Source organism: Cupressus sempervirens, chromosome 10 (assembly GCF_028749045.1).
Source record: "Cupressus sempervirens isolate cs-2001-9-10 chromosome 10, ASM2874904v1, whole genome shotgun sequence".
Taxonomy (NCBI): Eukaryota; Viridiplantae; Streptophyta; class Pinopsida; order Cupressales; family Cupressaceae; genus Cupressus; species Cupressus sempervirens.
The window spans coordinates 442,040,887-442,063,580 of record NC_143127.1 but is presented as its reverse complement, the minus strand read 5'-3'; positions in this window follow the sequence as shown (position 1 = coordinate 442,063,580).

The following is a 22,694-nucleotide window of genomic DNA, read 5'->3' as shown; positions in this document are numbered from 1 at the left end:
TCCTGGATATCATTTTGAAATTTACCATACAACATTGTTTAAGAGCATCATTATGTTTGTTCATCAGTCATCCACTATTCCTTTCTCTATTCACTCTTTACAGGAAATGAATTTGTGAATAGAGGGACATTTTTTGCTAAGTGAATACTAATAATGATGATGCTCAAACACATGACATTGTTTAGAATTTGCAAGTGTTTGGTTGTTATATCAAGACTAAGGAAATTGTGATGAATTTGGGTTTGGAGCCTCAAGAGGAGGGCATTAATCAAGCTCCTCTCTGGCTCCATCTATAGCAGATGTGGAAACTTGACTAAGTGTCAAAAAACTCAACTTGTTCAGACCTGAAGTGATATTTGTTTTACTCGACTCTTATCGATACTCATCGAACTTCATGGGCTTGCCCTAACTATTACCTTTGAGTTGAGATCAGGTTTAAACTAATTGATCTCGATTCTCAATTGAATACCTTTGAGTTGAGATCAAATTTGAACTAATTGAGCTCAACTGAATACCTGCCACCAGGGCCCTAACTTGCTCAAGATTTCCATCTGACAGCCCCTAAGACTTCAAAATTTTGCCAAGCTACAACTAAAACTAACAGAGTACACACTGTGAAAGCAAAAAGAGAGGGTCCTCATTTGCATTGGGATGAAGGTGTGAAAAGGTCACAATGGTACTAAAGAAAAATTTTAATCAAAGAATAAAAAGTAAAAACTTAGTATCTACTGGATGTATACGCAAAGGCTTTTATTCTATTTAGGAATGTTGTGTCACTGTTCACCCTGTTGCAAGCGGGTGCACATGAGGATGAAATGAAAAGTTCCATCTATGAAAAATGATTATTCTGGTAAGGATAGTGAGGATAGTGCCATGAAGCAACAATGGTTATGAAGGTTTGAAAAGGTCACAATGGTACTGAAGAAAAATTTCAATCAAAGAATAAAAAGTTAAAACTTAACATCTACTGGATGTGTAATCCAAGGCTTTTATTCTATTGAGGAATGTTGTGTCATTGTTCATCCTGTTGCAAGTAGGTGCACACGAGGATGAAATGAAAAGTAAGTTCCATCCTTGAAAAATGATTATGCTAGTAAGGACTGTGAGGACAGTGACATGGACATTTATATGTAGCCTAAAAATGGTGTTATTGAAGGTTGGTTTTGCAAGCATTTAACTTGAGGAACACAAACAAGGTTTAGAGCTTAATGTGCTTGTTTTATTAGCTCCAATGAAAATGGTTCTAATGATATTTCTAGTATTCATGTTCCCTCTTCATGAGAATGAGCTCACTTTGATGCTTGTTTATGATAACACATTATAAATGATTAAAGGAAATGACTATGCAATGAATCAAAACATGTACAGCTAAATGATATGGCAAAATATGAGTTTATTGTTTACTGCTAAGACTAAAAAGAGAGATTACAGACCTATTATTAGTCACAAATCAAACTGTAACAATTCAATCTATAGGTTTTATTGCCATATAATCAACATGTATCACATCCAGATGTTAGCTAGCTATTGTAGGCTTCTATAGACCACTTTGGGACTAGTAAATGACCACTCTAAGGTATGATATGAAGTATGATCTGCAACAAAAAGACCAATATTATCCTACATGAGTTTGATAATCAATTTCCAGCCATCATATTCAGTGCCATGTATCTAATATGCACTTTCAGCCACTATATCCCTTCAGATATGGTAAGTTTGAATGACACCAATTTTTTTTTTGCTTCAAGAGACTTAGAGGGGTGACTTGGTGAGCTGACTCGGTGAGCTGACATGGTGAGCGAACTTGCTGAGAAAACTTAAAGAGTCAACTTGGTGAGCATACTTGAATAGTTGACTCAATGAATCAACTTTGGGAATAGACCTAGCAAGCCGACATTGTCAGTGGCCTTAAAGAGGCGACTTGGTGGGGCAAATTGGTGAGCCTACGTAGAGAGCCCCACTTGGTGAGATGAGATGGTGAGTCAACTTGGTGAGATGACTTAGAGAGCTAACTTGGTGAGCAGACTTAAGAAGTCAACTTGTTGAGGTGACTTAGCAAGGTGACTTGATGAGCGAACTCAGAGTCAACTTGGTGAGCATATACTTGAACAATCGATTTGTTGACATGACTTGGTGGGGTGACTTCATGAGCCCACTTGGTGGGAATACTTGAACAGTTGACTTGGTGATTCAAAGAAGTGAGCTAACATGGTGAGTGGGCTTAGAGAAGCAACTCAGTGGGGCAACTTCAAAAGCACACATAACAAGCCAACTTGCCGAGGCAAGGTGGTAAAACCACTGGGTGAGCCAACTTGGTGAGCTGACTTAAAGAGTCAACTTGTTGAGGTGATTGGGTGGGGGTGACTTGGTGAGCTGACTTAGGGGGTAGACTTGGTGAGCAAACATAAAGAGTTGACTTGGTGAGCATACTTGAATTTTCAGCTTGGCGAGCTAACTAGGGGAGTTGGCTTGGCGAACTGACATGGCGAGCCAACTTAAATTGGTGAGTTGGTCAGCAAGTGGGGGTGACTTGGTGAGCTGACCTAGAGAGTTGGCCTAGGGGGCAGACTTGGTGAGAGAACTTAGAGAGTCAACTTGGTGAATGTACTTTAATTGTCAGGTTGGCGAGCTGACTTGGGGAGCCAGCCTAATGATCTAACATGGTGAGTGGGTTTAAAGTGGCAACTTGGTGGGGCAAGTTGGCAAGCTGACTTAGCAAGGCCACTTAGAGATGTGACATGGTGAGCTGACTTGGTGAGTGATCTTGATGAGCAGACCTAAAGATTGACCTTGATGAGGCACTTTGGTGGGGTGACTTGATGACCAAACTCAAAGAGTCAACTTGGTGAGCATACTTGAATAGTCAACTTGGTGGGGCAAGTTGGCGAGCCAACTTAGCGAGTCTAATCAATCAAGAGGAAATAGTTGAGAGCTTAGAGTGACACAATTTTCAGATGATCATATGAAATGAAATGGGCGTGTGAGTAGAAAGAAACTAGAAAGACATTGTGTACAGATGAAGGCATGAAATGGACGGTTTTGGAGCACTTAGCATAGACACTCAAAATTTAGTACATATCATCATTTCAGATCAAATGGGTGTATGAGATTATATGCATAGTGAATAATAAAGGAGGGAATTGAACCCTCCCTGAGGCTCACAATTGTTGAGGTCCACTTCAGCAATGGCCCTTCCTGTGAAATTTTCATCTAAAACTTTTCTAATGAGATAATGTGTTATGAGCTCTTCATTAGTGGGATGGAACATGAATCCAGGAGGTAGTTGTGCATCACCCATATCTTCATGGTTGATATGGGTGATGCACAACTGCCTCTTGGATTCACGTTCCATCCCACTGATGAAGAGCTCATAACACATTATCTCATTACAAAGGTTTTAGATGAAAATTTCATAGGAAGGGCCATTGCTGAAGTGGACCTCAATAACTATAAGCCTCAAAAAAAATTTGACCAATGCCTAACAGTTTTTTCCAAGCATTGGTCAAAATTTTGACCAATGCTCATTAGTTTTCTACCAAGCATTGGTCAAAATTTTGACCAATGCCCTACAATTTTCTACCAAGCATTGGTTGAAATTTTGACCAATGCCATGTAGTTTTCTACCAACCATTGGTCGAAAGTTCGACCAATGAATGGCAGAAAATGTGCTAGCAATTTCAACAGTTTTTGACCAACGTATTGGTCAAAATTTTGACCAAATTTTTTTTGGCGAATGTGTTGGTTGAATTTGGTCAAAGTTTGGTAAAAAATTGGGTCAAAATTTTGAACAATAAAGGTCGAAAAATGAGCCCAAATGTATTAGTGAAATGATAAAAGATTTTGATCTTAGGAGGAGGATCATGGATATTTCCTCGTCATCATGTTAATCATACTTAACATGAAACCAAAAAAAGAAATAAATACTTCATGAATAATAGACTGGTACATAAAAAAAGAAATATTTTTAGTCAATACATGATTTCTCAAACACCCAAAATGCTCCTGCATCAGAAGTATAGTTATTATCGAGCATCAAAGACACTAAGTGTTGAGTAATAAAAAGAGAATTTAAAATACTAGAATGATAAGAATGTTGAGGTAAACCATTTTGATCCAACATGAACATGAAATTTAATGATCATAGAGTTTTTTATAAGAGTTGTTACACATTTTGACGTGGATCATTGATCCCTATGAGGAATGAACAACCTATCAAATGGAGAGGAAAAAAAAGAATCATCTAGAAAACTCTAAAAATGTCTTGAAATAGGTAGATCCAAACCCTATTTTAATATATATGGAGGGAGACATCAAAGAAGAGAGTGTTAAGTATGTAAAGGAAGTGATGTATTGTGTGAAGGAGTTGAGTTTTGGATGTTGTAAGAGAAATTTGTTAAGAGAATAGAGTTAGCAACCTTATGAAGTAGTGAAGGACAGAGTCAAGATATATCAGATTGGAGATCAAATCAGAGATTAGGAGGAGATCTGTAGTCAACAATTGTAAGTGCAAACTAAAGGATCAGGTACTGAATCAATTTTAACAGATTGAGTCGGGTAAAATCTCTTGTAAATCTCCTAGAGTCCTTACTTCATTGTAAGTGTAAAATCCTTTAATCAAAGTAAGACCTAATAGTCTTAAAGATTTTAATACAGAAGACCTCTCATAGGGTACATCATTAGAAGTGATCAAAATTGTAGTCGTAATAGGCTAACTTTATTACTCCAGTCATGAAGATTTGTGAGTGTCATCCCTACCCTAGTTTTACCTTCACCTTGAAGTGTTTCTAGGTTACCAAAATCCTTTGTGTTATGTTTTCAGAGTTCATGGATATGATGCATGCTTATTTTTATTTCAGCATTTGATTCTTCAAGTTATATTATGCATAAGATAGATATGAGATGATCAATATGGTGAATGTAGTAAATTTTTTTTCAAGGATAAAAGTTTTATAGATCTTGATCCCCCACCTTCTTAGTATCTTAGTCTAACAACTTATGAGTTTAGATCTTAGATATGAAGGTTTAAAAATTGAGTAAGATTATTGACAATAAAATTATTGACATCCAACTCATAGTCTAGCACCTTGAAGTAGCAAGAGAGGAACTGAGGAAATCCCTAAGAAAGAGAAGATCTATGGCCATTTGGTAGAATGACATGCTTTATGAATAATTTAATACACAAGGATTGTTTGAAAAGGTAAATTCTAATGAAAGTGATGCAACCATTGCAGATCTACTAGAGAAGAATAGTATCTTGAATGAAGAAGTTGAAAAGAGAACATGAAATCTAGCCAGTAAGGCTATGTGAAGTAACTGAACAAAAGAAAAAAGTAGAAGAAGACAAAGTTTTTCCTGAGGAAAAAAAAAGACAAATGGCTATAAACCTTGAAAAAGGGTCATTTAATGTACAAAAGGTTACAAACACTCAGCTAGATATGATGAATCAACTAATGCTTTCAAATTAGAAATTGAATGGGAAAGTCATGGAGATAGAAAATCTGAGATCACAGAGTGACCTACTAATAAATGAGTTAAGATCTGAGAAATAATTTATGGAAATGATGAACAAGCCCAATGGATCATTAAGATACTTTGAAAAATTGATGAAATCACCTAGGTCATTTGGTAGCACTTCTGGACTAGGACATATAAAGCAACATTCATCTACTAAAAAAGGAGAATCATCCAAGAGTGGAAAGATAAGGAAAGAAAAATCAAAAGGCAAACCTACATGTCATCATTGCGGTAAAGTTGGGCATATTGAAAACATTTGCAGAGGTAAGAATGGTATGCAAAACCCTAAACCTAAGTTTACTGGTAACTATTTTTTATTGCAAGAAGCAAGGACATCAAATACATGAATGTATATCAAAAATAAACAATACACCTAATGCACCTAGATTTGAGGGATATTGCTACTGTTGAGATAATGGGTGTTGCACACATTGCATAATATTGTTATATTGTATTAATTTAATTTTATTTTGTAATGTTACACCTAGATGAATTTACAACATGTAAAGATTTCCATAGAATATACTTGATGAGTTGTATTGTAACATTGTGATAATATTTGATGTAATTATTTAATATTGGTGAAAAGAATTAGATGTCCAATATTAAATGTGGGGTCAATGAGTTAGGTAGCACATGATTTTAGCATATCATTTATGCAATACCACTTGGTGTTTTTGCAAAACTTGGTACTATATATGAAGCTAGAAGGGTAGTTGTTGTATGATAAGGAAAAAGGGAAAAAGGCAAGAGTTGAGTGGGACAAGGCTTGATAGGTTAGCTAAGGGAGCATTTTGTGAAGGTTGGAAGCATGGCATGGGATGTATGGATTCATTCTTGTTCACATGAATTTCCTAGTTGTGGCTATAGTTTTGAAGGCTTCCATGGTTATATTGCAATGGTATTGTTTTTTAATAATACATGGTGATAGATGCTTTTGGAGGCTGGGTTTTTTTTTTCCCTCGATGAGGGTTTTCTAGGGTATATCTTGTCTCACATTTTTTTGGGTATATTGTCTATTCTCTTGCATGTGGATTTTAATTACATATCTATTTCATATTGATTATTGGTTATTTGGAAATAGTTATATTTTTGTTGCAAGTTTCCTTACAAGTGGTATCAAAGCTATGGTTTTATTGTTGTAACCCTGGATTCAATTCATGAGAATGGATGAGAGGATAAAAGAAAGGGCAAGATATATGAGTTTTTTATTGAAGATCTAAGGGTTTTGGATTTGTTGTTATCATGGAATGTTGGTAGATTTTGGGCATGTGAAATTGCTGAAGAAAAGGGTTTTTCAGATGTTTCATTTAAATGAGGATTTTAGAGGAAGCTTGCAAAGATGACCTTCTAGGAAAAAATAGACCTCACCATTAAATCCAGGTCGATGTTTCCATAAATTTTGATATATAATATGCCCTATTTTGGCCATGTTGATAGAAACTACAAAAGTTTTTTAGTTTTAACTCATGATGGCCATCAAATTTAATCCTGTCAAAATTTTCATCACAAAAAAAAAAAATTAAAAGTGAAAAATTAAAGTGAAAATGATAAAAAGACTGTCTTAGTAAAACAACCATAACTTTCCCTGAAGATATTAGATTTCAAACTTCTTATAGGCATTGGAAAGCTAATTCAGAGCACTACAACTTGGTGTAGTTTTTATTTTATGATTTTGAAATTTTGGTAGGTTTAAAGAGCCCAAAAGTTAAATATTTATTTTGAGCACAAATTAGGGCATAACTTGAGCATATAGAGTCAAATTTTGGACTTCAAATAGTTAATGAAAAGTTCTTAGAGAGCTCTACATATTAGTTCAGATTTGGTATTGGTTTGGCATGGTTTATTTGGTGATATATTAATCTAAACAATTTATGATATATATTGACTATGGTAACATTATGAATTTATGATATTGTATATTTTGGAGATTTGGATTGTGATGTCATTGTATACTCAATTCATATTTTAGATTGGTCTCATGATGATATGCCTATCAGTATTTGGTTTGGATATGTAAGATGCCTTATTGGGTTTAGAAGTTTTGTAGTGTTATAAGAGGTCTATACTTATAGGTTGCATTTATAGCTTGGTTATGGATTGTCTTTTCTCATTGATCTTTCATTATTGATGCATATTGATATTAGTGGCTTGGATTTGGATTTTATATGCCCTAAGTTAGATGACTGTCTAATTTTTTCTTCATGTACAAGGGATGAGATGTTGTTACCAGGTACAGTCATGGTGGAGGATTGTGGTTGACTATTTTATGCTGATAGGTTAGACACATTAAGAGTTAGTTTCTTGGTTCATGGATGTGATCATAGTGCCATGTATTTTGGCATGACATAATTGGATGTATAGGTACATCCTTGATGTCCATTGGTTTGGATTCCAAATTTAATTATGGTGATATATCTTCTTGGTTGAGGATCATAGTTATTTGGTTTCTAATTTTGAGAAGCTCATGATGTGCACTTTGAGTTCTTTGATGGTTTGATGCCTTGGTTGATTCTCATAGTTAGAGGATAGTTTTTTCAACATGATGTCATGGATAGTTTGGATACATGATTTAGTAGGAGCTTGTGACAGTGATGAGGTGATATTACAAGATTAGTTCATGGTTTGGTTTGTATTTTCTTGATTTGGACATCTTGGTTTCACTTGGTACTCACACTTTGGTTCTATGAGTGTAGACCTAGAGGATCTTCATTCAAGAGATGGTTTTAATTATGCCTCAATACCATAGTTGAGTAAGAGTTATTAGCATTGATATATATTGAGTGTTTTTAGATGTTGGAGGTTTGTCTTAGATCATGTTCTTGCAGAAGTGTCTTTGAAATTTGCATTGTGTACTTGTTATAGTCATGGTGTGGGAAGTTGGTTAGATCTTGAGAACTCATGGGGTTATTGGTTATCTTCATGGTGTGTGGAGATGGTTCTTCATGGTATGTGGAGACAGTTCTTCTTCATGGTGTGTGGAGATGGTTGCATCTTGAGAACTCATGGGGTTCTTGGTAAAGGTGTGGTTTATGCTTTCATTTGACATGTTATCCATAGTGTGAGGATGGTTCTATTATTATATAATGGTATACTCTTTATGCACATTTAGAGTTATGACACATTATGGTATGTTCATATGTTGCATTTTATCTCTTTAATTGAGATGGTAAGATCATGTTGTCATGTTTATGTTCCTAAGGCCATGGTTGGAACTTTGGCATTGGTCTTGGTTTAGTTTCTTGGTATTGAGTACATTTATAATTTTGTGGATACTTCATGATATTGCTATGTTTCATTTGGTGTTGGCATGGATTGATTGGTTATAGGTGCTCGTGGATACTTAAAGATAGTGGTGATGCTGATTTCTCTTGGATTAGAGAAGTATTTGTTGGGATGGTTGATAATTTTAGCAAGAAGTTTGAGGGGCATTCACCTAATATGGACTTGAGGGGAGATTGTTCTTAGATGAGCCTTAGTTGGAGACTTGGGTATCTTGATGACCATTCTCATTCCCCACTCTTGGTTTACTCGATGGTTTGCCACTTGAGAGGTATAACCCATTGTTGCTCTTAGGTGCATTATGTTTATGCTTGTCTTTCATGGATATGGATCTTAAGCTATGGTACATGAGTTAATTCTAAGGGGTTCATTTGAGAGATGGTTTAGCATTGGTTATCTCCTTGTACATATGTTGTTATGTTAGTTAAGTTTGGGAGATGGTTTTTTGGGCATATTCCTTGGATTAGGAATGGTTTATGAGTTTGATCTTCTTGTGAGAGGCTTACATCCATGACTAGTTATATAGTATGGTTTGGGTGTTGTTGTGGATTCTTGTCGGGGTTTTATAGAGAGGATCTTACTTGGTACAATTTACATTTAGAGATGTGTATAGAAGGACATGATACAAGTTATGATTTTCATGGCTTCTCTTTGGTCTTGGTTATCTTCCTCTATGTTCAATTTCACTTACATTGAATTTGAGATTGGTTAGAGATTGTGATCACTTTTTTGTGTTCATGTATTCCATGTGAGAGATGGCATAGTTATTTCTTTATCTCTTTCCATTTTTGGTCATGGAGAATTTAGGAGAGCATTGGAGACTTGCTATGAGAGTTGTTCTTGTAGATTATTAGCCTATGTATTATGGATGTCCTTAATACTACACAGATTTAATTCTATGAGATGTTGTGAGTGGATTGGTTATAGATTTGACATTATCCTTTGTAGTGGGAGCTTCTTGGTATATATGTGGCATACATTTCTCTTGAGGCTTGTGATTGCAAGTTACAAATTGGATATGTTGACTATGTGAGATTCACTTAGTATGTACCTTTGAGGTATGGATAGTTGGATGGGTTAGCACATGTTGTGGGTGTTATTTCAGCTATGGATATTTGACAACTACAAATACATGTGATTACCTTTGGATTAGTGTTTTTTTGTGCTTGGCATTTTAGTTGGTACAAGATATTATGATATTCTAATGTGATAGGTTGGGTGGCTTTCTCTTTGGATGGATTCTATGTATGTCCATTAGCAATAACATAGTAGGAGGTGGCATCATCCATGTTTGAGATATTGAATACTTTGATTTTTTTGTGGGTCCTAGGATGGAGCACTTGGTGTACTTTGATCCATGATGGTGGATGTGCTAAGAGTGATCGTTCCCTTGTTCATTTATGTGGCTATGGATTGACTCTATGCAGTGTATACAATAAGTGAGAGATTGTTGAGATAATGGGTGTTGCACACATTGCATAATATTGTTATATTGTATTATTTTAATTTTATTATGTAATGTTGCACCTAGATGGATGTTCAACATGTAAAGATTCCCATGTGATATACTTGATGAGTTGTATTGTAACATTGTGATAATATTTGATGTAATTATTTGATATTGGGAAAAATAATTAAATGTCAAATATTAAATGTGGGGTCAATGGGTTAGGTGGCACATAGTTTTAGAACATCATTTATGTAATACAACTTGGTGGTTTTTGGGGACTTGCTATTATATAAACAACCACAAGGGTAGTTGTTGTATGATAAGGCAAAAGGGAAAAAGGCAAGAGTTGAGATGTACAAGGCTTGATAAGTTAGCTAAGGGAGCATTTTGTGAATGTTAGAAGCATGGAATGGGATGTGTGGATTCATTCTTGTTCATGTGGATTTTTTGGTTGTGGCTATGGCTTTGAAGGTTTCCATGGTTGTATTGCAATGGTATTTTTTCTGAATAATACATGGTGATGGATCCTTTTGGAGGCTAGGTTTTTTCCTTCAATGAGGGTTTCCTAGGGTATATCTTGTGTCACATTTTTGTGGTTATGTTGTCTATTCTCATGCATGTGGTTTTCAATTACATATTTATTTCAAATCTCTTATGGGTTATGCGGAAACAATTACATTTTTATGCAAGTTTCCTTACAATTACAATTTTAAACAATTTAGGCATAGAGAATATGAATGTAGATCACAAGAAAAACCTACTTGGTCAAGAAGAAGGTAGAATAATGCACCTAAGAAAGTTCATTCTAATTATCACAAGATTGGACATGTGAGAAAGAACTATAGGACCCAAGCACTAGTACCAAATAATGAACACATCAAGGGTAAAGGAAAAGTAATCTTGAATAAACAAAGAAAGAGATGAATCAAACCTTGAACAAAAAGGTGGAAGTAGAAAGCAGTTGAACAAATGAAGTTAAGATCACCCAATCCAATGGAGAAGGTGATCACACCACCTTAAACTGATCAAGAATGGTATGTAAGGAACTATATACTTAATGATTTATCTTACATCAATTCCTAAAATAAAATGTGAAAAAGTTTATATCTACATGAGAAAAGATGGATTGGAATAGATCTATGGAAATAATAGTACAAAAGAATCATTTACATGTTGGGTGTCCAGCATCAGTAAAATTTCTATATTGACTGATCATTGCAATATGGACTGAGTACCGGGTAAGTGCACAAAGTTGTGGTGCCAAAAGGGGGGTATAAGTGGACACCTTTTTCCTAAAATCTGCAAATTTTGAACTTCAACAAGAATTTGAAGATAGTTACGCTCAAAATTTTCAGATATGAAAAAAAAAAAGTCGTAGTCCTTTGAATCTAGTTTCTAAACTACTATTTTTTTTCAAAATGGTTTATTTTTAGGTCCTCAAAAAAGGGGGCCACAAAAAGTGGTACTGTTTATTCCAAAAAAACATAACACAGTACAAAGTGAGGTCCCCCTAAAATTTTAACTTTTTTTTTGAAAATTTTTAATCACTCTGGTCAAAAGTTACTTAACACTATGTAGTTTATCCCAAATTTTTCGGGTAATTTTATAATGTGTATTTTTTTTTTATGAATTTTTTAACTAGACACATCCCAAAAACATGAAATATCTGTGTGTTCCCCCTAGAAATAATTGAAAACTAATCTAAAATCAACTCTCTTTTTTTCCAAAGTGTGTAGAATGGAGTCTAGTTTCTAAAAAACTAAGTTGTTACAAAATTCGATGAACGAGCTAAAATCTATAGCCCAATTAGTACATGGTGGTTTTTGACAAAAAATGAACATACATTCAAAAGAAATTATAGATGAAAGGCTTGAAATAGTTCAAATTAAAAATAAATTATATGGTTAGATAGCTAACACAGAGACCTATAATGCTATGTAACTTGATCTTATCGATACCCAACCACGAGAAATCTTGAAGGGGAGCACAGAAGAAAAAATAATCTTTTTTTGTATGTTTGTTGGAAAACACGTCTCAGGCCTGTTCATCAAATCCAAACTTTTGGGTTGGATCTCCAAGGCAAAACCAAGCCTTAGGCTTGGTTTTGATTAAGGTTTAAATAGCGCGTGCACCCTATAGCGCGCACGTGTTATTTAAACCTCAATTTTAAATAGCACGTGCGTGCTATAGGGCGCACACACTATTAAGATGTAAGTTGCAAAAGAGAACTAGTTGGGGGGGGGGGGGGGGGGGATAGGGGAATGGCTATGTGTGTGCGTGAAAGAGATAGAGAGAAAGTAGGGGATAGGAGAGGGGAGAGAGTACAAGATGGGAGAGAGAAAGTAAGAAAGAGTAGGGGTGGCAAAGAGAGTATAGGATGAGAGAAAGAGTAGGGGTGGCAAAGAGAGTATAGGATGAGAGAGAGAGAGAGTAGGGGTGGCAAAGAGAGGAAGTGTGAGAGAGAGTAGGGGTGGAAAAGAGAGAGTGTGGGATGGGGGAAAGAGATTTAAAGTAGGGGATGGGAGAGAGAGGAAGTGTGAGAGAGAGTACAGGTTGGGAGAGAGAGATTAAGAGTAGGGGATGGGGGAGAGAGAGAGTAGGCAATGGGAGACAGAGTAGGAGAGGAAGAACTTGAGAGAGAGGAGGATGGGAGTGCATGTGTGTGAAAGAGAGAGAGTATGGAATGGGAGAGGGGGAAGACAAAGTAGCTCAAGAGAGAGTAGGGGATGGAAGAGAGAGTAGGCGATGGGAGAGGGAGTGGGAGAGGGGGAGACAGGGGGAATAGAAATGTATGTGTGTGTGTGAGAGAGAGAGAGGGAGAGAGAGAGAGTAGGGGATAGGAGAGAGTGTGAAAATTTAAGAGAGACTAGAGGGTAGCAGAGAGAGAGAGAGAGTGAAGAGGGAGAGTGAGAGTGAGAGTGAGTAGGTAGTGGGAGAGGGAGAGCAAGTGAGAGAAAAGTTAGGGGATGGAAGAGGAGAAGGGGGGGATGGGTGTGTGTGTGTGTGTGAAAGAGAGAGAGTCAAGAATGAGAGAGGGGAGAGAGAGATAGAGAGAGTAGGAAATGGTAGAGGGATGGGAGAGGGATGGGAGAGAGAGGGAGAGAGAGAGAGAGAGAGAGAGAGAGAGAGAGAGAGAGAGAGAGAGAGAGAGAGAGAGAGAGAGAGAGAGATAGTAGGTGGTGGGAGAGGGAGTGGGAGGGAGAGAGAGAGAGGTGGAATGGAAGCATTTAAGAGAGATAGAGTAAGGGATGGGAGAGAGTAGGCAGTGGGACAAGGATTGTGAGAGAGAGAGAGGGGGGGGGAATGGGAATGTGTATTTATTTATAAGAGAGATAGAGTAAAGGATGGGAGAGAGTGTGAGAGTTTGAGAGAAAGTAGTAGGGGATGGGAGAGAGAGTGAAAGTAAGGGATGGGAGAGAGAGAGAGAGAGAGAGAGAGAGAGAGAGAGAGAGAGAGAGAGAGAGAGAGAGAGAGAACTTGAGAGAGATAGACAATAGGTGGTAGGAGAGGGAGTGGGAGAGGGAGAGGACGAGGGAGAGAAACAGGGGGGGATGAGAGTGTGTGTGACAGATGTAGAGAGTAGGGGATGGGAGAGAAGAAGAAGAGTGGGGGGATAAGAGTGTGTGTATCTATGAAAATGAGAGAATAGGGGATGGGAGAGAGTGTGAAAGTGTGAAAGTAGGGGGTGGTAGAGAGAGAGTATGATGATGGGGGAGAGAAAGTAGGTGGTGGGAGAGGAAAAGAGAGAGAGGGGATGGGAGTGTGTGTGTAAGAGAGATAGAGCAGGGGATGGGAGAGAGTGTGAGAGTGTGAGAGTAGGGGGTGGCAGAGAGAGAGAGAGAGTACGATGATGGGGGAGAGAAAGTAGGTAGTGGGAGAGGGAAAGAGAGAGGGGGGGATGGGGGTGTATGTGTAAGAGAGATAGAGTAGGGGATGGGAGAGGACAGAGAGAGTAGGGGATGGGGGAGAGTGTGAGAGTGTGAGAGAGTAGGGGATGGGAGATGAGAGAGAGAGAAGGGGATGGGGGAGAGAAAGTAGGCAATGGGAGAGAGAGTGGGAGAGGCAAAGAGAGCTTGTACAAGATGGGGGAGAGAGAGAGTAGAGAGGGAGAGAGAGAACTTGAGAGAGAGAGATAGTATGTAGTAGTAGTGTGAGTGTGAGAGAGAGTAGGGGGTGGTAGAGAGAGTACGAAAATGGGGGAGAGAAAGTAGGTAGTGGGAGAGGGAGAGAGAGGGGGAATGGGAATGTGTGTAAGAGAGACAAAGTAGGGGATGGGAGAGAAGAGAGAGAGTAGGGGATGGGGGAGAGAAATTAGGTGGTAGGAGAGGGAGAGGGAGAGAGATAGGGGGGATAAGAGTGTGTGTGAGATATCTAAAGAGCCGGGGATGGGAGAGGAGAGGGGGTGAGAGAGGTAGAGAGAGTAGGTGGTGGGAGAGGGAGAGTGAGAGAGAGTAAAGGATGGGAGAGAGTAGGAAGAGAGAGAGGGAGGGGATGGGAGAGAGAGTAGGGAGGATAGGGAGTGATGTTTTTTGAGAAAGTAGGGGGTGGCAGAGAGAGTACGACGATGGGGGAGAGAAAGTAGGCGGTGGGAGAGGAAAAGAGAGAGGGGGGATGTGAGTGTGTTTGTAAGAGAGATAGAGCAGGGGATGGGAGAGAGTGTGAGAGTAGGGGGTGGCAAAGAGAGAGAGTACAATGATGGGGGAGAGAAAGTAGGCGGTGGGAGAGGGAAAGAGAGAGGGGGGATGGGGGTGTATGTGTAAGAGAGATAGAGTAGGGGATGGGAGAGGAGAGAGAGAGTAAGGGATGGGGGAGAGTGTGAGAGTGTGAGAGTATAGAGGATGGGAGATGAGAGAGAGAGAGCAAGGGATGGGGGAGAGAAAGTAGGCGATGGGAGAGAGAGTGGAAGAGGCAGAGAGAGCTTGTACAAAATGGGGGAGAGAGAGTAGAGAGGGAGAGAGAACTTGAGAGAGAGAGATAGTAGGTAGTAGTAGTGTGAGTGTGAGAGAGAGTAGGGGGTGGTAGAGAGAGTACGACAATGGGGGAGAGAAAGTAGGCAGTGGGAGAGGAAGAGAGAGGGGGAATGGGAATGTGTGTAAGAGAGACAAAGTAGGGGATGGGAGAGAAGAGAGAGAGTAGGCGATGAGGGAGAGAAATTAGGTGGTAGGAGAGGGAGAGGGAGAGAGATAGGGGGGATAAGAGTGTGTGTGAGAGATCTAAAGAGCCGAGGATGGGAGAGGAGAGGGGGTGAGAGAGGTAGAGAGAGTAGGTGTTGGGAGAGGGAGAGGGAGAGAGAGTAAAGGATGGGAGAGAGTAGGAAGAGAGAGAGGGAGGGGATGGGAGAGAGAGTAGGGAGGATGGGGAGTGATGTGTTTTAAGAAAGTAGGGGGTAGCAGTGAGAGTACGATGATGGGGGAGAGAAAGTAGGCGGTGGGAGAGGAAAAGAGAGAGGGGGGATGGGAGTGTGTGTGTAAGAGAGACAGAGCAAGGGATGGGAGAGAGTGTGAGAGTGTGAGAGTAGGGGATAGCAAAGAGAGAGTACGATGATGGGGGAGAGAAAGTAGGCAATGGGAGAGGGAAAGAGAGAGGAGGGATGGGGGTGTATGTGTAAGAGAGATAGAGTAGGGGATGGGAGAGAGTGAGAGTGTGAGAGAGTAGGGGATGGGAGAGGGGAGAGAGAGTAGGGGATGGGGGAGAGTGTGAGAGTGTGAGAGAGTAGGGGATGGGAGACAAGAGAGAGAGTAGGGGATGGGGGAGAGAAAGTAGGCGATGGGAGAGAGAGTGGGAGAGGCAGAGAGAGCTTGTACAAGATGGGAGAGAGAGAGAGTAGAGAGGGAGAGAGAGAACTTGAGAGAGAGAGAGATAGTAGGTAGTAGTAGTGTGAGTGTGAGAGAGAGTACGACGATGGAGGAGAGAAAGTAGGTGATGGGAGAGGGAGAGAGAGGGAGAATGGGAATGTGTGTAAGAGAGACAAAGTAGGGGATGGGAGAGAAGAGAGAGAGTAGGGGATGGGGGAGATAAATTAGGTGGTAGGAGAGGGAGAGGGAGAGAGATAGGGGGGATAAGAGTGTGTGTGAGAGATCTAAAGAGCTGAGGATGGGAGAGAAGAGGGGGTGAGAGAGGTAGAGAAAGTAGATGGTGGGAGAGGGAGAGTGAGAGAGAGTAAAGGATGGGAGAGAGTAGGAAGAGAGAGGGAGGGGATGGGAGAGAGAGTAGGGAGGATGGGGAGTGATGTGTTTTGAGATAGTGCGTACGCACTATAGTGTGTACGTGCTTTATAGTGCGTATGCACTATCTCAAATCACCAAAAAATGGTCAAAAACCAACCTTGGGGCCCATTTCATCCATTTTTAACTTTTGGTCTATTATGCTCTCTATTATTCTGATAGAAAACACGGGTTTCAACATCTAGCAAACACCATTTCAACACTTTTGGAAGCTAGCAAACACCAAATTCAATCATTGGATACGTGATTTGAAGAATTTTTTAATATTCCTTTAATAGAAAAGGTTAGTGCAATCCATTTAAATATTTTTTGTCAATATATAGATACAAATTTGATTATAATTTGATATGTTATGTAATATATAGTGAATTCATTGAAAATTGTATGTTTGAATGAAATGTTATTTCGAACTGGTTAGAAATTTGACAAGTCATTTGATATATATTGTGTATTCATTCAAATAATTATAATTTTTATATGTAATTGAATAATTTTTAATTTACACATTTTAACTAATTCGGATGTTTGAATAATTTGACATGTAGAAATCATCATCATGCCAAGGAAGAAACCAAAGATTCAAACAAATGCAGATAGGGAGAGAGATTTGACAGTTAAAAGAGATAAAATGAAATTACTACGTGAACAAAGAAAATTGCAAAGCAATGATGAAGAATTAACTTTCGAAGAGGATCAAGAACCACCAGTAAAAAGAAACAAGGAGGAAGAATTATAAAGACAAAGAGAATGAATGAGATTGTTATGCTCAAGAAGACAATTGAATTGTGAAGCTACACCATCCTCCAATGTTGGAGTCATATCGTTTGCTACACCATCTTCAAATGTTGGAGTCATATCATCTGCTACACCATCTTCCAATGTTGAAGTCATGTCATCCTCTCATGTTGAAGAGACACTGATTTATAGATCCGACAATATACACACTCCATCATGTCATGTTGAAAGCACAACATCAACACATCAAGTAGGTGATATTCCATCTTTTACATCTTATTGCCAAGGCACATCATCTTCGGTTCAAGGTATGCAATACACTCAACCTTATATTGATTTTTAAAATGTTGAGAGAACTGAAGAGATTAGAACACCTTCTAAAATTTGTTTTAGAAAACCAAAATATTTGATTGATATTGATACTGACATTTTGAAATCAATGCCTGACAAGATTAGCAAGCGTAGTTGTCAAAGAAAAGTTAATCATATGTGGAGATTATTTTTTGAAGAATTAAATATTACAGGTCAATGCCAATTATTTGTTGAAATGATGAGGAATTTGAAATTTAAGCCTATCATGAAGATTCTTGGGCTAAGAACGATGGATGATTCAAATGAAAGAAATATTGTAAAGAATCTAATGAGTGCTTATGACAAAGTGGGTTCTAAATCACGCACCAAAGATAGTAATATCACAAGATGAGTACTCACATCGACAATAGCAAGTAGCCAAATGAAGAAAGCTCGACTCATGAGAAAGACAAGCAAAACATTAAAAATTGGTAGAGGTACCTTAAGGAGAGCCATGCTAAGGCGTGAGAGATTAGAAGATCCAAGAAAAAAATGAGTTATGGACATTTAGCGGTAAACTACCATGAAAGGATAAAGAAATTAGTAAAGCCTTGAAATCATTGATCAAAGATTTTTGGAAAAATAACACACGTGTTTCTCCTAATCAAAGAGATGTTGTAAGAAGGAGGATTGGTAGCCGAAATCGTGAGCCACATGCGAAACATTTTTTGGACTCAACTCAGACACAATTTTTTGCAAAATTTATTGGTATGTATCCTCATATTCAAATAAGTCAAAGATTTTTTGAGATGGGTAAACCTTTTTATGTGAAAATAAATCACACATGCACAACTTCTTGTTGTAGGATACATATTGAATTTTCTAACCATTTTGATGTTTTTAGGCACATATGTGTAGTTTTGCATTCTCAGTTTGTTTTGTAGGATTGTGACATAAAAGAGCCACCAAGATCTTCAAGGGAATTCATATCCAACATTTTATGTGAAATAGGGGATGGCCAACAATTTTACAAGACATCATGCTTAGATGGTACGTGCTTATTTTGTGGTTCTTTGCAACTTTTATTAACTTGTCAACATATGGATAGTACACATTCAATTGGAAATGAAATAGTAGATTATAGAAAATTCAAGACAGTGACATATGCTCTAAAAGATGGGAAACATGGTAAAAGATGTGATCTAGTTATTGAAAAGATTCCAGTGTATGAGTTCATGAAGATTTTTGGTGAAAATATTATGTACGAGTATGCAAGGCATACCCATAGAGCTTGATGGTTGGATTTGCAATTCAAGTTGTGCAAGGATACATTTCCATTGGATACCATTGTTTCGGTTGTAGATTTTGCAGAGAACTACACACTACAACCACAAAATGAGGTGCAAGAAAAGTATTATACATCTCAACAGGTTTCCATATTTGTTCACATAACATTCATGCATTCACCTACAAGTATAGAGGATGACAGGAAGATTTTGAGGGAGTACCATTTTTACATCAGCGATGATCGATCACATTTTACAGAGTTTGTACATGGTTGTTTTCAACTATTTTATGGAGATTTGGCTAACAAGGGCATATCATATCATCAACACATTATTTGGTCACACAATTGTGCATCTCAATTCAAGAATGCATGGATTTTCTACTGGTTGAGTAGGATGCACATGTTGTGTAGAATTCAATATATGTGGAATTTCACAGAGGCTGGTCATGGTAAGGGAGAGCACGATGGTGCAAGCACATGCATTAAAAGAGCCTTGGCTCATGAAGAACTAAAGTACAAAGATGGAGCAATATTGATAGATGCAAAATCCATCGTCCAATGGTGTAATGCTACAATGGGTCTAGGTAAAGAAGGTGAGTCTACAGTTCCTAGATTTTTTCGATTGATAGATAATACTAACATTGCACCATATCAAGATTGTTGCACACTAATAGGATCTAGTGAGTTACACTCTTTTAGAAGCTCTGATGCAGGTTCATGGACTATCCACAAACGAAAAATGGCATGCTATTGTCCATCATGTGCAAAGGAAAATTGGGATGATTGTGAATCAACTGAATGGGTGGACAAATGGGATATACGGGTTTTGGACCCAACTGACACCTATCGTCCCCCACAAGCACTAGAAATGGTAGAGATGGATTTATTTATTGACTTTGACCACTTGTCAGATCTAGTGCAACCTGGTAATATATATTTATATTTATATATATATATATATATATATATATATATATATATATATATATATATATATATATATATATATATATATATATATATATATATATATATATATATATATATATATATATATATATATATATATATATATATATATATATATATATATATATATATATATATCTTTTAAATTTCAATATGTAACTTTATAACTTTTACCCAAGTATTTTCTAAATTAATGATCTCATTTTGTACATTTGTCATTGCAGGCCATGTTTTTGTTGTTATTGCACCTGAAGACAATGAAGAAGGGACAAATTATTATTTGTGTCGTTGTGTTGAAGCCAAACAAAAATTGGATCACTCGGTTATAGATGGTGAAGGTTTAGAGTATCATGTCGGTGCGGTGGTTGTAACAGGCACATGGCTTAGACGATATCCTATGAAGAATCCTAACTTGTGGTTATTTGAGGATTGGAAAACAGAGAGGAAGATTCTTCATTATTCAAACCTTGTTGTCGCATCAAATGTCCACTTGATAAAATATTGTGGAAAACCACATAATAAGATTATTTGGAAAGTTCGCAAGTCAAACCATGAGGCAATACTTGAGACATTAAAATATTGAGCAGATTCAGAGATTGAATTGGGAGAGAGAGAAAAAGTGATCAATTGGATCCAAATACAATGTTACAACCTCTTCCCCAAGACTATCACATGACTAAGGTGGATCGTATTGTTATGATGTGTAAGTGATGAGATTTAGTTTTGATTTGTTTAGAATCTAGATACATTATTTGAATTTATATTAGATTCTTTAATAGGACCCATTTTTTAATCTTATCTTAGATTTTTTACTGTGCTAATTCTTCATTTGTAGGTCACCAAAGAAGAGGGCTAATAAAGTTGACGCACAAGTGATAAAGGGTGAGATGCCAAAATCATCTGCAAAATGGTATTATCAATTCACATGCTCAATATTTATTAGTGTTCTTTGTTCAAGTACCATTGTATGCTAATCATCTTATGCCTAGAATTGTAGAGGTTAAATTATGTCAATACTAAGGTTTGTAGCATCAATACTAAGGTTTTTAGCATCAATTGGTCATGCTAAGTATAGTAGTTGTATCATGAATCCTTCTGAACCAATATGACTAAGATTCTCAGAAGAAGACTAAACCATATCATCTATCTACACCCTCTTTATATAAGAGTTTGTCAAACAGTGAGAATGAAACATTGATTATTACTCCCCCCTCAATGTAAAATTCTCATTGATTGCATTTTGTAAAGTTTTAAGTCACTATCAACCTCTATATCATTGTATTCTTCTTATCATCAAATTACACAACAATGAGAATATGAACAATGACTTCTTCACATGAACTTGACAATTATAAATGCTACACCTTAATAAATGTTTGGGCTTGGTCTTTACCATTCGAGCTTATAATACAATACATTGGCTTCATTTGTATTTGGAAGTATTTATTATTTTTGTTCCAAAAGTCATTCTTCATTTGCCAATATGAAAATGCGACTATCATGAAAGGCATAGTCTTATAATTTGTAATTTGTATAATGGTATAAAAGCTAGGTTGTGGGTTTGAATCCATACAACCTATGATGAGTGAATAGTGTCATGCAAAACACCCTTTGTTTCTTTTTCTATTTCAAACAGATTCAACCATAATTACCACCATTACCACTACCAAGGGATGAAGTCTTGTAGGCTTATAGGTAAAATTCTGATTGGTAGTGATCTCCTTAACAAGGTCATCACCAACATTGGTGATCTTGCTACGAGGCGGACTAGTATCAGTGTCCAATGCAATACTCTCCTTCTAGTTGAGAAGCATATTTTACCCATTCTCCTAATTGCTTCCCTCCCCAAATTTTCCATTGCCCCCATGACCCTCCTTCTCGTGCATTTATTTTATTTATTCTTCTACCTCCTCCTCCGCTTGGCCATTTTGCAACACCATCTGGATGGAACTCTATCCTTCCTCAAAACCATTATACATGACCTCTCCTTCTTCAAGATATTCTATAAAAAGTTCCTCAACCCTTCAACCTTTCAAAACCCCAATCTCAATGGAAGGCTTCTAGACCAAAGGAACTAGTAGATCCGGTTCTTTAAGAGAAAGAGACAACAAATCCAATTTTCTAGTGACTAGATGGGAAATTGGGGAAATCATTTCAATTAGTTGTAAATCGAAAGGAATTATAAGTAAACTATATCAATATAATAAGTAACTTAGTAATTATATCAATATAATTTAATTACTAAGAAAATGAATTTATTACTCTAACATATAGTACATTATTTTGCACACAAAGGTGTTGAATTTGATGCTTAACAGATTTACATACATGTGTAATAAATAATAAGTGCTGTAGCTTTGGGATCAACACTATAAAATTAAGGATGTCATACTACATTCACAAAGGTACCAAAATATTTTATTTGATATGGAGACAAAAGAAAATGTGTATTCTTCATAATTGCATTTGAGTCTCATGTATTATCATTTTCAGCTATTGACATCAGAGATTCCTTTACATCTTCATCATTGTATTGATCAACGAGTCCTTATTGCACTCACTAGTTCTAAGCCAATGACTAAGGTATGAAAGAGTTTACATTAAAATTTCATTAGTACTGAAATTCAATATAAAATTCATATATAAATTTGATTGTAACATGTCGAGTTACAGAAGATTCTAGACTAATGAACTAGTGAGCATGTTAGGAAGACCTCGTTATATACACCATCTCCCACTTGTTGAAAATTAAAGACAATTAGGGATTTATTTTGTTCCCCTAGTTGGAAAGAGTATATATCTAATGATGTACATTTTACACCTATATGGCATTATTGAGCATATGTTTTGTATAATTTTTCTATGTATGTCATTTTTTACATATATTTCATGTATGACATTATTAGACATATGCTTATGATGTTTCAAATTATTGATAAAT